Source organism: Eucalyptus grandis, chromosome 8, assembly GCF_016545825.1.
Source record: "Eucalyptus grandis isolate ANBG69807.140 chromosome 8, ASM1654582v1, whole genome shotgun sequence".
Classification (NCBI taxonomy): domain Eukaryota; kingdom Viridiplantae; phylum Streptophyta; class Magnoliopsida; order Myrtales; family Myrtaceae; genus Eucalyptus; species Eucalyptus grandis.
Genome location: NC_052619.1, coordinates 21986675 through 22006669, shown reverse-complemented (window position 1 = coordinate 22006669; position 19995 = coordinate 21986675). Strand labels below are relative to the sequence as shown.

Here is a 19995-nt window from a genome sequence, read left to right as displayed (position 1 = left end):
ATTTTGGTAGTTATGATTACTATTTCAATTATTGTGCATCTGTATAATCACTTCATATGTTAGTGAATAGGTATGAAATCAATCCAAACTGCTTGCCAAAAATTATTTTGCTAAAATGAACAAGATTAGGTACTGAAAGGGGCATTAATTGGTCAATTAGTGTAATCAAGTCCCCAACCCGAGATTCTCTAGTTCTCTGGTTGCGTAAAAATTGAGGTACATTTGATTTCTAGCCGACCCCAATAGGCTAGTAGCAACTCATTTTGTGCAAAATTTCCTAAGAATATCCAAACAGGGAATTTTCTCTGTGGAATCTTCGTAGAATCTTCGTTCTCTTGTTTTGCCTGGCCTTCAGGGTGCTATAATCTTTAAAATCTTGCGTCGGACTGAACTAATGCTTTTGGAGGCTATGTTTTCAAGCAAATTTCCAACTATCGGGGTTTATCAAGCAAAAAATGGCCGACCGATTCCAATAGGCTAGGGCGACTCATTTTGTGCAAAATTTCTTAAGAATATCCCAACGTCATGCAAGGTATGGGTTTGGGAGAGCCCACGCCTAATCATGGTCCTTATGCCCACCTTTTAGGCAATACCCTAAACCTGTTCCCTCCCCCCGAGGGTAGGTCGCGACAATCATTTAATGGATTCAATTTCTAAGGGTTTAATGATGCTTTTTCACTCGGAATAACTCGATCTTTAGAATTCATGAATCAAAATCGTTCTGACTTTGGTCTCTCTAGCTACAATTTTTTATTAGTGACCGACCCTGTGCCACGTCACCTTTGCTCCGACACACCTAACTCCAGCAAGACGCCGACCCTGGCGGAGGTGGTTGATAGAGGAGAGAATGGCGCCGAGCGTGGAAATCAACGGCCTCAGTTTCACGAACCCAGAGATCGACGGCCATCCTCCCCTCGGGTTCGAACCCTCATCGACGACTTGTCGCTCACGCTCGATTCCAGCGATCGCCGTCTTCTCATTGGGTCCAACGGCACAGGCTCTTTTCAACTCAAACCATGCATTCTTTTGCCAAAATGTTGTTCTGGGTGTCTCTGTATCTAGTAGTCGACAAGTATATGGCGATCTCATCTTGTTAAAAAGGCGTGCATCTTGGTTACCTTGTTGAATTGGCTTGTTGGTGAAGCTGCTTTATCACATCGAATTTGAGTTTGGTGGTTGAAGTATTTGGATTTCAGTAGCTGGAGATGGTGATTTGATTTCAGGAGAAAGTTGGGTTTATTTTTAAAGAGGGTGGAATGAACGATTTCTCATGCAAAATGTTGTCGATATTCGTTGGGACATTGGAAGATTGGGGCGTTGTTTTTTAAATGGTTATTCGGAGAGAGTGTGTATTTTGGCAAAATTAAATCATGGGCACTTGCAATTTTCTCGTTCAAGAATAGTAATGTAAAGAATCCAAAGAACCACATGACATTCTCATTTGAAGCAGTGCTTGTAACCCTGAATCGGGGAGATATGCTTTTAGTCATTTATGTGAATTCCTTACTGCTTTGCTTGTCGTCGGGCGATGCTTGCAACAGGTAAGACTACTACATTGAAGATTATTAGGAGGGAAGCATATAGTGGAGCCTCACATGGTCCGCGTGCTTGGAAGATTGGCATTTCATGACACTGCATTGACATCTTATGGGGATCTCTATTACCTTGGAGGAAAGGTGAGTTATATTCTGTCCTGATCTCATTGTCGGACTGCACACTTCGTTGTGATACTGCGTTTGCATTGATGGTGACTCTGAAAAGTTGTTGCTTTTTATTGTGATATATGTTCTCTTCTGCTTTTTCTAATGAGTTGTATGCTACAGCTCGGCATTCTGCGATTGGTGATTAAGGGAGAGATTAAGTCTGTTGTGATTATCTTCCTTCTCCAGTAAACTATACAATTCCTGACGTAATTGTTCATTGTTTCCTTTTTTTCCCTTTTCATTCCGCAGTGGAGACCAGAAGTTGCTTTTGCGGGCTTTGAAGTTCCTAAACAGATGGATGTCGCTGTTGAGAAAATGATATTTTGGGTGGTAGGAATAGATCCACAAAGAAGAGTTGAGCTAATCAAGGTGAAACAATAACTTTCTGGACATAAAATGATTTGAGAACAGCTTTTATTATTTTCACCAAAAAAATGCTGAATTTTGAATTATATACCAAAGGGAAAACTTTAAATAAACGCCTGAAATATTATAATTTTTTTCAAAAAAGGGCATGACGTAAATATTATTTTAAATAAGGGCATGAAATGATCAACACAATCTCAAATAAAGGTTCAGTGAGCACACTCATGTTGCAAACACTTTTGAAGTTACTATTAAGGGCATTTTAGTCCAAGGATTTCTTTTCTTTATTCTTTCTCTGTTCATCTTCTTTCTTCTTCCTACAACCGACTCTCTAGTTCATCTTCTTTCTTTCCCTCCTTTTCTTCTTCCTTAGCATGCTGAACTAAACTCACCTCGGACAAAAGCACAAAGCAAAATCAATATCCAGGCTGGTTCAAATCGATTAGTAAAAAGAGTCTTGACTGAACAGTTAATCTGAACAAGGCAGAAGGAAGAATTATCAACAGGTCAAAAATGATTATGTCCCTTTGTGCTTACAAGCAAAGATCGATCTGAACCAAGAGAAGCAAAAATTGAAATTCTCAACCATTTCGAGTCAAAGATGGATTGGAACGAAGACAGAGAATTATGTCATATTATGCTTACAACCTGTTGGGAATGACTGATCCCCGAAATACTGGATTCGACACTAAATCGAACTCCTAAATCAATGCGGAAGACGAAGCCCGGGAAAACGAACACGCATCACCGATCCTAAAGCACACCACGGATTCGAGCGTACCTTTTAGCCACAGATTAAACACCGACGCCGATTGAGGAAGAAAATCCGGTCGAATTCGATCCGATGAAGCCTTGAAGGGAAGAATTTGAAGCCGTATGCCTACTGTTCCTTTTGAGAGAGAAAATGCGCGGGAGAGAAAAGATGTGCGTAATTTCTAATTCCAACAGACGTCTTCTCTCTCTCTCTCTCTCTCTCTCTCTCTCTCTCTCCCTTTTATACCTCCCCCCATCCACGGGCCATATTCCCGTGGGCCGGGCTCTCTTGGCCCAACTTGGGCGGACGGGCCTTAAGCCCAAATTAAATAAAGCCTTCATCTCCCACTCGCACATGGTGGGCCGAACAATATTCTCTTTACCTCTCTTCAACATTCATACCGATGAATAATCCGTGCGACCAGCATACTTTGAGAGCTCGTTGCTATATATCTGTTAGGAATATATAGCAGCTCATTAATGGGCGTCACACTCCGAGTAGATTTAGTATGCAGTACCATAGATCGATCGATCACAAGTTATATCTCTCTTGATCTCTTTTAAACATGATATGTATATTGTATTCACAATTATAATTATCACAAAAACAATCATAATTGGTCGACCAGTGAATACAAAAACTACAATGTGATTCTCCAAAATCGATCTTCCTCTTTCCTTCAAACTCTCAATTTCAGTCCAGCTTGCTTTTCTAGAAATGCCCCATTAGATCGAATCATCTCATGACCATTGGCAACACCCTAAGATAGCAAACACTAAATAGAAATCTTGAGAATAAGTAAGAGTCCTGAGGGGACTAAAAATTGAGGAACTCTTTTCCTCAAGAGTCTCACACGTCATAAAAATTGAGATCAAACTTTTTGCCACTCTTATTGGTCGTCTCATGCATACGTAGTATGAAATACGTATTATGGTATTAACTCCTTTCCCATGGAGCGTATGTCTGCACTTTCAATACCGTACAGATGATAGTTCAGACATACCTAATGTCTAACTTGAGTTCACATATCTACTCAATCACAAAATTCATCGAACTCACATCCGGCATCATAGCACGGATAAAGTAAAATATGTGGGGTATTTTACTTTCGGACATCGTAAGTATTATGTCCTCATCTTAACACTTAGTTAAGACGACATACGTATTTTAAGCTTGAGCTCTTGATTATCACCTAGATAATAAGCTTAAAATCAGTCTCATCTCTATTTATCACACAAGAAATGAGAGGCGATTACCCGTGTGAGTGGGCTAATCTTTTATCTGTCCGACATACTTCTCAACTTAAAATAATGCACTGAGCATTAAGATGCATAAAGATCATACAAAGATTCATATGCATTAATCAATGAAAAACAAAATTTCATAAATGTGAACAACTCGGGAAATTATAATTCAAGTACATCGACTCTACGCAATCCTAGAGATTTTACATGACCACAAAACACATATCTAGGTATTGGCTTTGTCATAGGATCTGCTACCATTCTATGCGTAGATATGTACTGTAAGTTCACATCCTTTCGTGCAACCATATCTTTCACAAAGTTATACTTGGTATCTATATATTTGGTCTTGCCATGATATTTTGGATCTTTGGTGTACGCTATAGTTGCTTGGCTATCACAGTTAACCAATAATGGATTTGCAGCTTTCTCAATAACACCTAAATGATCCAAAAATCTCTTAAGCCAAACTCCTTCTTGTACCGTCTGCGATAACGCCACGAACTCAGCTTCCATCGTGGATAAGGCTATGCACGTTTGCTTCTTACTACTCCATGATAGGCGCCATTGCTCAGTAAGAAAGCAAATCCTGAGGTAGATTTTCTTTCATCTAAATCTCCTCCCCAATCAGTATCTAAATAGCCTTCAAGTCGCAGATCCTTTCCTTGGTAATTCAACTTGTAATCAGCGGTTCCCTTCGATACCTCGTATTCTCTTAACGGCTTTCCAATGTCTTGGACCTGGATTGGATTGGTATCTACTCACCATTCCAACTGCAAAACATATGTCGGGTCTTGTACACATCATAGCGTAGATCAAGCTCCCAACAGCACTTGCATAAGGAATATGTTTCATTTGTTCCTTCTCTTGTGGAGTCCTTGGACACGTCTATGGCTCAATCCTTCACCTTTTGCAATAGGAGTGTCTATGGGTTTACAATCTTGCATACGAAACCGTTCTAGAACTTTGTTTATATAAGTTTCTTGCGAAAGAGACAACGATCTCTTCGAACGATCTCTTGAAATCTTAACTCCAAGAATGTATGTAGCCTCACCCATATCCTTCATCTCAAAGTTGGAAGACAACCAACTCTTGACAGTCTTAACAAACTCCATATTGCTTCCAGCAATTAGTATATCATCAACATATAATGATATGATCACAAATTGATCCTTGGATCTTTTGATATATACACAATGATCCTCATCAATTATCGTAAAATCATATGCCATTATGGCATTATGAAAACGTATATACCATTGTCTTGATGACTGCTTAAGACCATATATCGACCTCAAAAGTCGACATACTTTTTCTTCTTGGCCTTTCACTATGAAACCAACGGGTTGTTCCATATATATTTCTTCCTCTAATTCTCCATTGAGGAAAGCAGTCTTTACATCCATTTGATGTAATTCAAGATCCAGACTAGACACTATTGCCAGAATAATGCGAATTGAGGTAAATCTCACTAAAGGAGAAAACGTATCTTCATAATCAATTCCTTCCTGTTGATTATACCCCTTCGCCACAAGGCGAGCCTTATGCCTTTCAATCGAGCCATCAGCCTTTCGCTTTATTTTGAGAACCCATTTGTTCCCAATAGCTCTGCGTCCTTTTGGCGAGATCAACCCGGTTCCCAGACTTGGTTTGATTTCATTGACTCAATTTCCTCTTCCATTGCATTAATCCATTTTTCCTTACTAGGGCAATTCAGAGCCTCATTAATATTTCTTGGCTCATCCTCATCTTGTGGAGCAACCATAAAAGTCTCCCCTTCAATGTCAAAACGTCGACGAGGAATACTTTGGCGACTTGTTCGCCGTATGGGAGATTGTACACTTTGCACATCATTCCCCATTATGCTCCCACTTGGATGAAGTCCACTAAGGTCATTATCTTGATCCAATGTTTTAAATAGGGAACAATCTTCCCCTATTTCGCCCTTCTTAGGAAATTCATCCTCTAGGAATGTGACATCTCATGATTCAAACTCAGTTATACTCCCACTTTCCTGCTCACCTATGAACACATACCCTTTTGAGTGTTCTGAGTATCTTATGAAAATACTCTTCTTTCCTCTGGGACCCAATTTCCCAAACTTGTGAGAGGACTCATGTGTGTAGGCAGCACAACCCCATGGCTTAAGAAAACTTAAGTCCGGTTTTCTACCTGTCCATAACTCATATGGAGTGGAAGTGCGATTTGGAAGGCACACGGTTAAGTATATAGGCAGCGGTTAACAAAGCATCACTCCAAAAGGTAATGGGTAAGTTAGCATGCGCCATCATGGACCTAACCATTTCCAGTAGGGTTCTGTTTCTTCTCTCGCAACACCATTTTGTTGAGGAGTATATGGAATAGACAACTGTCTTTCTATTCCTTTTTCATCACATAATTTTCTGAACTCATCGATAAATATTCTCGACCTCGATCGGATCTCAATGTTTTTATTTTCTTGTCTAATTGATTCTCTACCAGGTTCATAAACCTTTTAAAACAACTTATTACTTCAGATTTGTGAGAAATCAAATAGACATATCCGAATCGAGTATAATCATCAATAAAAGTGATGAAATAAACAGCCCCATGCCTTCCTTTCACATTCATTGGACCACGAGACATCGAATGGATTAAATGCAGAGGAAATTCAGCTCTTTTTCCTTTTCCAAATGGTTTTCTTGTCGTTTTCCCTTCTAGGCAATGCTTACATATGGACAAATCGACTTTTCAATATTGCCCAACAAGCCCTCTTTGGCTAGTCTATTCATACGTTGTTGGCCAATGTGACCAAGTCTAGCATGCCACACATTCACATCATTATCATATTTATTAGGAGACGTGAGAAGGGAATAACAAACATTAATATTAACATAATCAATATCTAATACAATAAAACCATCTAGAAAATAACCACAACCATAATAATTTGTATCCAAAAACAAATTCACACCTCTATTACGTAAGTTCATATTAAAACCTAATTTAACCAACACTAATACAGACACTAAATTCGACGAATCTCCGGAACATACAGCACATCATGAAGGAACAAAGTGCGTCCACCACGCATATTCAGTTGGCATGTGTCAATTCCTTTCACTTCAGCTCTGGAGTTGTTTCCCACATAGATCCACTTAGTTCTAGTTGGTATTCGTTGAAATTCCACGAAGGATCCTCTATCCTTCGCTACATGGTCCGTCGCTCCTAAATCCACAGTCCACAAAGGATTAGACTTAGTTAAGAATACAAAACTCGACACAAAAGTGAAGTTCTGAAAAGTAAAAGGGGTGCATACCTTCTTTGGCTCACGACGATCGCGAGCATAGTGACCCTTCTTGTCACGGTTGTAGCATTTCACCCTTGCAAGCTTTTTCATGCGGGGACGCTTCCCTCTTTCATGTTGGTTAAACTTGGGTTTCTTCCTGAAGGACACGCTTCTTCCTTGCCTTTTCCCTTATCAAACCGGTTAGGGCGCTTGCGCTTGGAGCTCGAAGCTCCATTTGAGCTAGAACTAGCATGATAAAGTTCAGCATTCGGCTTAGCCGCCAACAAGCGGTCCTCTTCCAATTCAAGATGACGCATTGCATCCTCAAAGGTTTTGATATTTTCATTATGAGTCGGGTGCACCTTCATATGCTCCCAACTCGAGGCAAGGAACGAATCTTTGCTTGCACTTGCTGCTCATCGTGAGGACATGGCCAGCATCTCTCGGCTCGGTTATCATGTTTGACATCTTTCTAAGATGTTGCTTCATGGTCTCGACCATGAGGCTTCTTATAAGAGTCAAACGATAGTGAGCTGCCTCGATCTAGTCAGAAGTATGACCAAATCTAGCTGCCAATGCCTCCCACATTTCCTTAGCATTGTCAAAACGCCGAAACTCTCGCATGACGTCATTTTCCATGCTGCTCAGCAACGTGATGCGAGCTAGAGTTCATTCTTTTCCACGCAGAAAAGCTTCTTTGTCTCTTTTGTCTTTGTGCGGTGGTTCCCTCTTCAAGTTCTACCATGGTCATGACAAGAGCCTCAAGTGCTTCTTGCTCTTCCAAAGACATACTTGGATTTTCATATGCCAAATTTCATAGTTGTCTCCATTGAGCTTTTCACCTTTGTTCAGCTCGGCAACTATGCTCTTTGTGGCTGAAGCCATTGATCCGAACAAATCGAGACAAATATGCACGAATTATTAATGACTATCATTTATGCATCCCTATTTACATAGACCCATCATATTAATGAATAATTTCAAGTAAGGTTTCAGAATCAAAAGGTCACTATGTTTCCAATCATCCTCCAAAATCCTAACTTAAAACTATTATCAATATAATTGTCTTATGCAAAATCAATTCTATGAAGCTACAAAAACTTCTAAAACTACCCTGACTAATTACCCACAGCAACCAGCAATAACAGAAAGCAATATATAATAGAACATCCAATAAAAACAATAATGCTTTCAATTAACACAATTAGGTAGTAATCATTACATAATATGTCCACAAATCACACTTAACATATATAAGCCAATACAACTAACACCAAGTCAGCACACGAACTGGGAAATATCCTCTTTTGTTCAATTTCTTGATCTTTTCCTTTGAAACAATACAATAATATTCATTTACAAAATCCATCACAATTTTCTTATAGGAAGCAACTCCGTTGACATCCCATATGCGATTCAACACATCTTGCCATTCGGGTGGAAGAGTGTTTATGAAAAATCGCACCATCTCGATTGTGACATAGGACGACCATTCCATATGACCTGTTGAATTTTCCCGTTGACTTCAAGGACATGATCAATTAAGTCACCTCTCTCCCATCGATGATCAGTCAGCTCAGCTATCAACTTAGACAGCCTATCCTTTTGTTCATCGGTAATTGCGCGAATAGGTGTGCGCAACCTCAAGGGAGGCATTGTTCCTGCAACAAATGCAGAACAAATAAGGGATCACATTATAATCCACATACACTTAATTGAAAAAGAAACATATTCTTCTTTTTTTTTTTTGGTCAACGGTCAACGGTCAACGGTCGGGCCGGTCGCACCGGTCGGGCCGGCGGGTCCGGCTCGGGCGAACCGACGGCACGTGCCGCGCGCGTGTGCGGGCTGACGTCACGCAGACGTCATCCGGCACGTGCCGCGCGCGTGCCGGGTCTCGCGCGGGTCGGGTTGCCGGTCGATGACCGCCCGGCGAATCGTCGCCGTGCTGACGTCATCAATGACGTCACCCTAGCGGTTATTGACCATTGGGTGACGTCATGCCGCGTCAACACGCGTCGGTCCGCGGACCGGCGCGTGCCGGCTCGCCGGCCGGCGGTGCGCACGCGCCCGGTTCGACCGACCGCGCGTGCGCCCCTGGGCCGGGCGAGCTAGCGCTTCCGGGCGCGTCGCGCCACGCGCAGCGCCTTCCGGCCGCGTGTGTGGGCGCGTGCGCGTCGCCGGCGGCGCACAACCTGTCCCGGACTCGTCTCGACGTCGCCTTTCTTCCTATGTTATCAGAATTTGATTGCGACTTACGCAAACTCAGAAAAAAAGGACGTACGGTGCTCGGGTGTCGGGATTTCTCGCCCGATCCGTACGGCCGAAGAACTTTTGCGAAAAATCAATCAGAAAGCACGAAACAAGATCGGGAAAACATGAAAGCGGGCTCTGATACCAATGTTGGGAATGACTGATCCCCGAAATACCGGATTCGACACTAAATCGAACCCCTAAATCAATGCGGAAGACGAAGCTCGGGAAAACGTGTTGGAGAAATCTTCGTGAAATGTTTTGAAGTTGACAAAACGTCTAGTCTGAAGGTCTGCGGACTCGTTAGTTAAAGTCGAAGACTTCCGGACAGCCGAGACTCAAGACTCAAAGTCTATCCTCATTGACAGTCTCTAATCCATTGAAGAAAGGTTATCCAGAACTAGATGTTTTGTTCAGGATTTAACCTTATCATCTGGAGAAGATCTTGTGGTTGGAGAAGACGTATAAGAATCCTTTGATTGATCAAGATTGATTCAATGACTGAAGATTCGATGATTGTCTAAATATTATTGGAAGGTTCTACTTATGGAAACCGAGATCCGATTGTATGAGCGAACGGGATTGATGGGCTATCAACACGTTCCTTTAATAGCTCGAACAATCTTCCTAATTGATTCCGTCCAACGGGTAGATTGGAGGAATTCCTTTGGTAAGTGCCAACGGGTATGATGGCATAAAGGAGTATATAAGGAAGACGTTCTTAGTTGTTCGAGGTGTGCGCGATAGAAGAATTCCAAAGTCGAAGCTCCTATTTGTTTAGATAAATCCTTTGAGCGAATACTTGTATACAAAGAGAGTCTATATTTGTGAGAGACCTTGAGGAGGTGTGGTAAAACATCTACACTTTGTGGAATCAAGGCAAAGCTGTGCTGTAACTTCTCTTTTGATCATAGTGAAATCCAGCCGGTGGGCTGTCAGTGCGGAAGAGTGGACGTAGGCTTGGAATAAGCCGAACCACTATAAATCCTGTGTTCAATTTTCTCTTCCTCACTCTCTCTACCTCAATCGTATTTCATTTTGTTAATTAAGAGAGAATTTACTTTCTATCATATGTTAAGAATCGCTTCCGTATATCGATAAATTGTTTAGGCACCTATTCACCCCCTTTAGGTACTCATACTAGCAATATCAATTGGTATCGAGCACTGTGTACTTACTTTATTTGAAGTGTTTTACTTCATAGTAAAAGATCCATGGCTAGTATGCTAGCACCGGGGCGATGGAAGGGCAAAGCAATACCGAGACCACCCTACTTTGATGGAAATGATTACAACATACGGAAGAACAAGATGAAAGCTTTCCTACGATCAAAGGATCCCTCGGAATGGGATGTTGTAGAAAAATGAATTACTCCTACCACTTTGCATCGAGTCTCGAAAGAGGAAAAGAAAGCGAAGAAACCAGCGGAATGTCTCGGGAAGAAATAATCAAGAGACAAACACTCGATGCAAAAGCAATTTACTCCTTATATTGTGCTTTATCACCAACTGAATATAATAGAATATCTTCTTGTGGTACAGCAAAAGAAGTTTGGGACAGATTGCATATCACCTATGAAGGAACAGGTCAGTGAAGGAAACAAGAATCAACATTCTTCTCGGTCAATATGAAGCCTTGAGAATGAAACCAGGAGAATCAATATCGACATGTTTAGTCATTTTACAGATATTGTGAATGGTCTTGAAAATCAAGGTCAACCAACTTCGATCCCATGAAGGTAAACAAGCTACTGCGTGGACTCTCCAGGGATTGGAATCACATAAAGACTTCGATAGAGAGACGCGAGAGAATCATGCCACTATCGTCGACGAGCTGATTGGAACTCTTCAGTCCTATGAAGTGGAAAGGATCAATGAAGATGAAGATCCAAAGGTAAGAAATCCATTGCATTAAAATCAAATGATGATTATGATGATACAGATTCTGAAGATGATATGGACGATGAGGAGCTTGCTCTCATGATAAGAAGATTCAGAAAACTAAATAGAAAAGGAAGAAGGTTCAACTCAAAGAAACAAAGCTTTCAAAGACAGCAGACCAAGTCTGTTGATGATGAGAACAAATAAAGATGTAGTACGCTTTGAATGCAAGAAAAGGGACACATCGGACCCAATTGTCCTCTTCGAAGAAGAAGAGAGGAAAAGCTGAAAATTTTCGAAAAGCTCTCAAAGCCGAAACCTAGAGTGATACTGAGTGTGAAGAAAGTGATAATGAATATGCCAATCTATGTCTGATGGCACAATCAGACTCAGACTCTGGATCAGACTCAGGATCAGACTCAGACAGTGAATTTGAGGCAAGTGATTTTAAAATTCCTGTCAAAGTTTCTAAATATATTGATGAACTATGCTTTAGTCTTAAGACTTTTCTCAAAAGAATTTCCGAACTGAAAAAAGAAAACTCAGCTCTAAAACAAAAGGAAAATGTTTTAGCAGAAAGAGTTAAAAGTCTAGACTTATCTGTTTCCAATCTTAAAGAAAATGAAGATAATCTTTTAAAAGAAAATGTTTTTTTAAAAACAGACTTATCAAATATATCAAAGAAATTTTTATAGGGTCTGAAAAACTTGAGAAAATTCTTTCAAAGCACAAAGACCTTACTTCAATAAGTCTGGTCTAGGTATGTGAAGAAGAAACAATCCCCTTGATTGATTTTCCTAAAGTAAAAGAAAGAATTAAGAAAAGGCTTTCGAGTGAGGTTTACAAAAATCACTTCAAGAAAGTTTTTGTAAAACTGTAGGTAGAAATGCTCTCGGATGTTCTAAGTGCAACGGTCGGATCACTTTGAAAAAGAGTGTCCTATGGTATGGAAAACTGTTAAGAAAGTATGGGCTAATACTTGTTTATCTTATTAACACCAAAGGACCCAAGAAAATTTGGGTACCAAAGAAAGCTTGAGACTTTATTTTAAATGCGGGTCTCCGTCAAGAAACAGTAAAGTGGTATCTTGACAGCGGATGCTCAAGACACATGACGGGAGACTCAAATTGCTTTATAAAGATTGCTCAAGTAAATGGTGGAAAAGTTTCATTTGGAGGAAACACAAAGGAAGTATTGTGGGATTTGGAACCGTGAAAATTGGAACTCTCACAATAAGTAATGTTTCCTTAGTGGAAGGACTCAATTACAATCTTCTCAGCATTAGTCAATTGTGTGATACTGGTTTCAAGATCTTCTTTCAAGAAGGAACATGTTACGGAATCGGTAAAGACTCTACTCGAGTCTTTCATGGGTCGAAGACATGGAAATATCTATCTTCGGATGTGAAACCAAATGAATCGCAATGCCTTATCTCAATTCAAGACGAAGCAAGCTTATGGCACAAAAGCTTGGTCATGTCAACATGAAGCAATTAGCCAAAATCTCTTCAAAACAGCTTGTTCGAGGACTACCCGGATTGCCATACCAAAAGAGGCGATTCATGCACTCCATGTATTGGGAAAGCAGGTAAGAAATTCTTTTAAGCCAATTAATTATGTCTCTACTAATCATGTACTACGGTTGCTGCATATGGATCTCTTCGGACCAACCAGAACTCAAAGTATTGGGGGTAAGAAGTATTGCCTAGTAATTGTTGATGATTACTCCCGTTTTACTTGGGTATATTTCCTTGCAAGTAAGTCGAAACCTTTTCGTATTTTGAAAAATTTGCTAAAAGGTTCAAAATGAAAAAGGATGTGTTATCTCTAGTATAAGAACAGATCATGGAGGTGAATTTGAAAATCAAGATTTTACAAAATTCTGTGATGAATCGGCTGTAAGCATGTGTTTTCCTCTCCATATACTCCTCAGCAAAATGGAGTTGTGGAAAGAAAGAACAGATCTCTTCAAGAAATGGCTAGAACTATTTTAATTGAAAGTAAAATTTCTTCTCGATTTTGGGCTGAAGCTGTTTCAACAGCATGCTATATCATCAATAGAGTCTTCTTAAGATCTATTCTTGAGAAAACCCCTTATGAGTTATTCAAAGAAAAGAACCCTATTGTTTCATACTTTCATGTATTTGGTTGCAAATGTTTTATACTGAAAAATGCAAAGATCGAGTTGGTAAGTTTGGAAAGATCGGATGAAGGTATCTTCCTTGGATATTATACATCAAGCAAAGCCTTGAGTCTATAACAAGAAGAGCCGGTCTGTGGAGGAGTCAATGAATGTCAAATTTCAAGACTCAACACAAGATGAATCAAGTCGAGACTCATCAAGAAGAGTACGAACCTGCTCCGGATCTTCCAAAGCTTACAACTCAAGAAGCATCTCGGACTACGGAAAACCAGAATAAGGATGTTCGTGAAGATTCAATCAAAGAGAGAGATCATCAATCAGACAAATCAACGAGTAACTGGAAGCATAAGTCCAGTCATCCCAAAGATCTTATAATCGGCGAAATGAATGAAGGAATTCGCACCAGATCCAAAAGGCGAGAAGAGTCTAGTCTTTGTGGCACTCGTTTCGAAATTGAACCAAAGAGCATAGAAGAAGCTTTATCGATGAAAGCTGGATTGAAGCTATGCAAGAAGAGCTCGACAGTTCAGCATAAATGATGTCGGGAATTGACATCCAAACCAAAAGGTAAAAGCATTATTGGAGCTAAATGGGTTTCGAAACAAGATGAACGAGAAAGGAAAAGTCGTACGAAATAAAGCAAGACTCGTGGCCAAGGGATATACGCAAGAAGAAGGAATAGACTATGATGAGACTTACGCTCCGGTGGCAAGGTTAGAAGCTATTCGACTATTACTTGCGTTTGCTTGTTATAAGAATTTCAGGTTATTCCAAATGGACGTCAAAGCGCATTCCTAAATGGATTTATCCATGAGGAAGTTTATGTGGAACAACCACCAGGGTTTGAAGACCCAAAGAAGCCAGACTCAATCTTCAGACTGAAAAAGGCTTTGTATGGTTTAAAGCAAGCACCTCGAGCTTGGTACGACAGATTAAGTAAGTTCCTAATACAAAATGGTTTTGTCAAAGGTAAAGTAGATACAACTTTATTTATCAAGAAGGAAAACAAAAGTTTCTTACTTGTTCAAATATATGTGGATGATATTATTTTTGGATCCTCTAATGAAAGTTTTTGCAAGAAATTTTCAAAGTCTATGCAGGATGAGTTTGAAATGAGTATGATGGGAGAGTTAACATTCTTTCTTGGTCTTCAAGTAAAACAATTGAAGGAAGGAACTTTTATTTATCAAGAAAAATATGTTAATGATCTTGTCAAAAGGTTTGGACTGGAAAAGTGCAAAAGGTCGACATACCAATGTCAAGTTCTTTAAAGATAGACAAAGATGAAGAAGGGAAGAAAGTTGATCAAAAGCATGCAGGGAGCATTATTGGATCACTTCTTTATCTTACGCCTCTAGACCTGATATTTTGTTGAGTGTTTGCATCTGTGTTAGGTTTCAATCGGATCCTAGAGAATCTCATCTCGGTCTGCGAAACGCATCATTAAATACGTTGCTTCATCATCAAGCATCGGTCTTTGGTATCCTAAGAAGGAGACTTTAATCTTAAGGATATTGAGACGCGAGATCGGCCGGTTGCGAGTTGATAGAAAGAGCACTTCGGGAACTTGCCGGTTGCTTGGAAGCGGGACGGTGTCTTGGTTTTCAAGGAAACAAAGCACCGTGTCTCTTTCAACAACGAAGCGAGTATGTAGCTCTTGGAAGCTGCTGTTCGCAAATTCTATGGATAAAACAACAGCTAAGAGATTTTGAAATTGAAGACTCATGCACGGAGATTAATTGCGACAACACCAGCGCTATCAACCTCACCAAAAATCCAATTCTCCACTCAAGAGCAAAGCATATAGAGATTCGACATCACTTTATTAGAGATCATGTTCAAAATGGAGATGTTTCAATTCAATTTGTTGACTCAAAGAATCAACTGGCTGATATACTCACAAAGCCTTTGGAGAAAAATCAATTTGAGTCTATACGGTCCAGACTCAACATTTTGAGGTATGAGGATATCAAAGTCTAAAGACTGTCAGACTCAGGCTAACAAGACTTTATCTACTGTCTTGGCTCGACCTTCGTTTGTAAGTCTTTCTCTCTCAATCTTATCTTGAAAAGGTACGATCATCAGGCTATGTTTAAATTGTTGCTATATTTAATTAACGTAAATATTGCATCGATTCATTTTCAAAAGGGAAGTTATTTTTGAAATAACTATTTTTGCGGATAAAGACAGTTATTTTGAAAAGGCATATTTTTATTTCCTTTGTGACGGTTCGTTTACTCTTCTTTTTAACCGATTGTGCCTTTGTCGATTTCTCTTCACTTTTCTATTCACTTTTCTCTCAAAAACCCTAGAAAGCATCGATCCTCAATTCCCATTTGTCTTCTTCGCTCAATCTTCAAAAAGTTGTCATCTTTTCGGGAAAGTCAAGCAAGGAATCTTCCAAACACCGAGAAAGATGTCATCTTCACGAAAGTCCTCAAGAATCGCAAGCGGGGGACCACGAGAGAATGAGTGAGGGGCCTACGCACTTCGATCTTGCGAAGATGAAGTTACTCCGGATCGGCAACCGAGCCCACAACATTCTCGCGGCGTCATTCTCCACCATCTAGTCCTCAAGGCGTTGTTCATCAGCATCAAGAAGAAATCATCGAGGATGCGAGACCGTAAGAGTTCAAAAGCCCGCTTTTATTTACAAGCCATATCGTGCCTTAAAAGGAATTCGTACTCCTTTGAACTATGTTGATGAGTTTCTTAGAGACAAAGGATATAGAAACGAATATATCTTTCTGCGAAAAATGGAAAGTTTGGGAATCGCTCGTAAAGGGGTGGTGAGGAAACCCTTGCGAATATCCCAAGTGATCCTCGTGATTTGGGGACCGAATCTGTAGATGGGAATGACGATGACAATCTGTTCGGTCTATTTCAACCGAAAATGGGTATTGCGGCTGAAATTCAAGGAAAAAGGGAGATTTGTTCAGATCAAAGGAACAAAAGGATCTGTACTCGAAATTCTGAAGCGTGGGGTAATAAACCTAGGAGTGTGGACTTTGATTTTCTAGATCTTTGTGAAAGTGAACTTGAGGGAAAAGTTCAGTTATCTTCAACTTGAAAAGTTTTGCTCGACTCAAGCGAGGCTTATGCTGAATTGACTGCATATTTCTATTCAAATCTTAGCTTTTTGGATGCGAATAGATTCTCCTTCAGTGTTAAAGAACAAGACTATGTTGTGGATATGAATATGCTGGCAAATGTGTTAGAAGTTGAGAGAGGCAGATATCAACCAATCAAAGTTTCCATTGCTGGGGCCACACTTGAACTGGTGAAGGACAGGAGAACAGATGAGAAGATCACCTACTCACGGATGAATGCATTCAACATCTTGCTTCACAAGATTGTGATCAATTGCCTTCGGCCGAAATCAACTTCCAAAGCGATGTTTCAAGCTCGAGGCAAAGTTGATGTATGCCATCCTCTGTGGTAAGAAGTTTTCTCTCCCTCATCTTGTTATGTTTCACATGTATAGAGCGGTGATGAAGGACAGAGGTCAACTCCCTTACCCAAGCCTTGTTACGAAGTTATTCGGACATCGAATATTCAGCCTCCGCAAATCTTTTGTGTTCGATCATGCGATCATATGGTGGTAGGACTGAAAATGGTGACCAAAATGCGTCGAAGGAACGAGCAAGGAGGTGGAGAAATTCAAGGAGAAGACTCTGCCAAATCTCATCAACTCTCTTCTGTTTGCTAAGAGAAAAGGGAAGGAGCCCATGGCTGCTTCATCAAAAAGAAGAAGAGCTCTCCTCGTTGAGGATGAAGATGATGACGAAGACATCACCATCTCTGCAATGGCTTTGAAGAATTTAGGTCGTCCTGTTCCACAGAAAGAATCGGAACAAAAGACGAAAGAAGCAGAGGAGAAGGAAGAAGAAGAAAGAGAAGTAGAGGAGAAGGAAGAAGAAGAAAGAGAAGTAGAGGAGAAGGAAGAAGAAGAAAGAGAAGCAGAGCAAGAAGCGAGAGGAAGAAAGACTGAAGAAGAAAGAAGAGAAGAAGGAGAACCGAGGAAATCTCTTCTACACCCGTAGGCATGGAAACGGGGGAGATCAGGAGAAAGGAGTGACGTCTTCATATCCTGATGCAAGTGAAGGAGTCAGTCGCTCGCCTGCAGACCCAGAAGATGTTTATGCATCTCAGTTTCCAGAAGAAGGTCATGAAGTGTCATCGCCAAATCTGCAAGATTATGCGATCTACCATCTTCGCAGATCGAGCCGAAGCAAGTACTCGGGCCCGATAATGGAGCAGATTTTCGCGAGAATCATGGATATTCTCTTGGAGATGAAAGGTCGATTTATGCCTTGGGATGCGAAGTTCAAAGTTTGAAGAATGAAAGTCAAGCTTCTTCCTGTTCATTGAATGATAAGATGCAAGCCCTCTCTATTCAGAATCAGGCCAATGCCAAGAGTGAGGAGGTTGTACATTTGAAGGAAGACTTTAAAGGCCGGGAAGGCATCGTTCGGTCTATGGAAGATTTCCAGCTTGTCCGCATTCCCAAGACTTCATCTCATCCTTTTTAATGATGACAAAAAGGGGAGAGATGCATGATTTGATCAAAAACTTTCAATCATTTTTAACTGTTTGTTGGATTGTGTTGTTGTTTAACTGTTTTTTGTGAGACTTTGACTTTGTTTTGTGTCCGGATGAGAACTAAACTAGACTTGGACTTGATTGCTTCTATTAACAAGTATTGATATCTTATGGATGGTTTTATTATATACTAGACTAACCTATTTTCTGTGGTTGCAGATTCTAGTGTTAATCTTTTAGCCATTCATCTCTATAAGATATGCATATGTGTTTGAGAAATGTTTTGTAGGTCAAAGTTATCCAAATCTGCAGGAAGGTTTTGTCACCATCAAAAAGGGGAGATTGTTGGAGAAATCTTCGTGAAGTGTTTTGAAGTTGACAAAACGTTTCCATCGATCTAGTCGAAGGTCTGCAGACTCTGTTAGTTAAAGTCGAAGACTTCCGGACAGCCGGACTCAAGACTCAAAGTCTATCCTCATTGTGAGTCTCTAATCCGTTGAAGAAAGGTTATCCGGCTGGATGTTTTGTTCAGGATTTAACCTTATCATCTGGAGAAGATCTTGTGGTTGGAGAAGACGTATAAGAATCCTTTGATTGATCAAGATTGATTCAATGACTGAAGATTCGATGATTGTCTAAATATTATTGGAAGGTTCTACTTATGGAAACCGAGATCCTGATTGTATGGGCGAACATGATTGATGGGCTATCAACACGTTCCTTTAATAGCTCGAACAATCTTCCTAATTGATTCCGTCCAACGGGTAGATTGGAGGAATTCCTTTGGTAAGTGCCAACGGGTATGATGGCATAAAGGAGTATATAAGGAAGACGTTCTTAGTTGTTCGAGGTGTGCGCGATAGAAGAATTCCAAAGTACGAAGCTCCTATTTGTTTAGATAAATCCTTTGAGCGAATACTTGTATACAAAAGAGAGTCTATATTTGTGAGAGACCTTGAGGAGGTGTGGTAAAACATCTACACTGTGGAATCAAGGCAAAGCTGTGCTGTAACTTCTCTTTTGATCATAGTGAAATCCAGCCGGTGGGCTGTCAGTGCGGAAGAGTGGACGTAGGCTTGGAATAAGCCGAACCACTATAAATCCTGTGTTCAATTTTCTCTTCCTCACTCTCTCTACCTCAATCGTATTTCATTTTGTTAATTAAGAGAGAATTTACTTTCTATCATATGTTAAGAATCGCTTCCGTATATCGATAAATTGTTTAGGCACCTATTCACCCCCCTCTAGGTACTCATACTAACAATATCAAAACGAACACGCATCACCGATCCTAAAGCACACCACGGATTCGAGCGTACCTTTTAGCCACAGATTAAACACCGACGCCGATTGAGGAAGAAAATCCGGTCGAATTCGATCCGATGAAGCCTTGAAGGGAAGAATTTGAAGCCGTATGCCTACTGTTCCTTTTGAGAGAGAAAACGCGCGGTAGAGAAAATACGTGCGTAATTTCTAATTCCAACAGACGTCTTCTCTCTCTCTCTCTCCCTTTTATACCTCCCCCCATCCACGGGCCATATTCCCGTGGGCCGGGCTCTCTTGGCCCAACTTGGGCGGACGGGCCTTAAGCCCAAATTAAATAAAGCCTTCACAACCAAACAAAACCAAAAAATAAAAATAAATGTATGGACCCGAAATTCGCTGTAAATTAAAGAGGTGAAGGAGAATTGTTTGTTTATATAGGATGGGATGTTGTGGGAGGTGGGAAAATTCTGTAAAAAGATGTTTATGGCCTCCTCTCGATGAGGATAGCTCTTCCTCACGTGCACACTCACACATGAGTCCTTCCTATCGCCTTCCCTAGCTCTCACCACCTAAAGCA

The 19995-nt window shown here is 40.5% G+C and overlaps 1 pseudogene; it reads left to right on the top strand.

The window, feature by feature from the left end:
* The window catches only part of LOC104416486, a 38439-nt pseudogene that overhangs the window by 8991 nt on the left and 9453 nt on the right, over positions 1-19995 (top strand).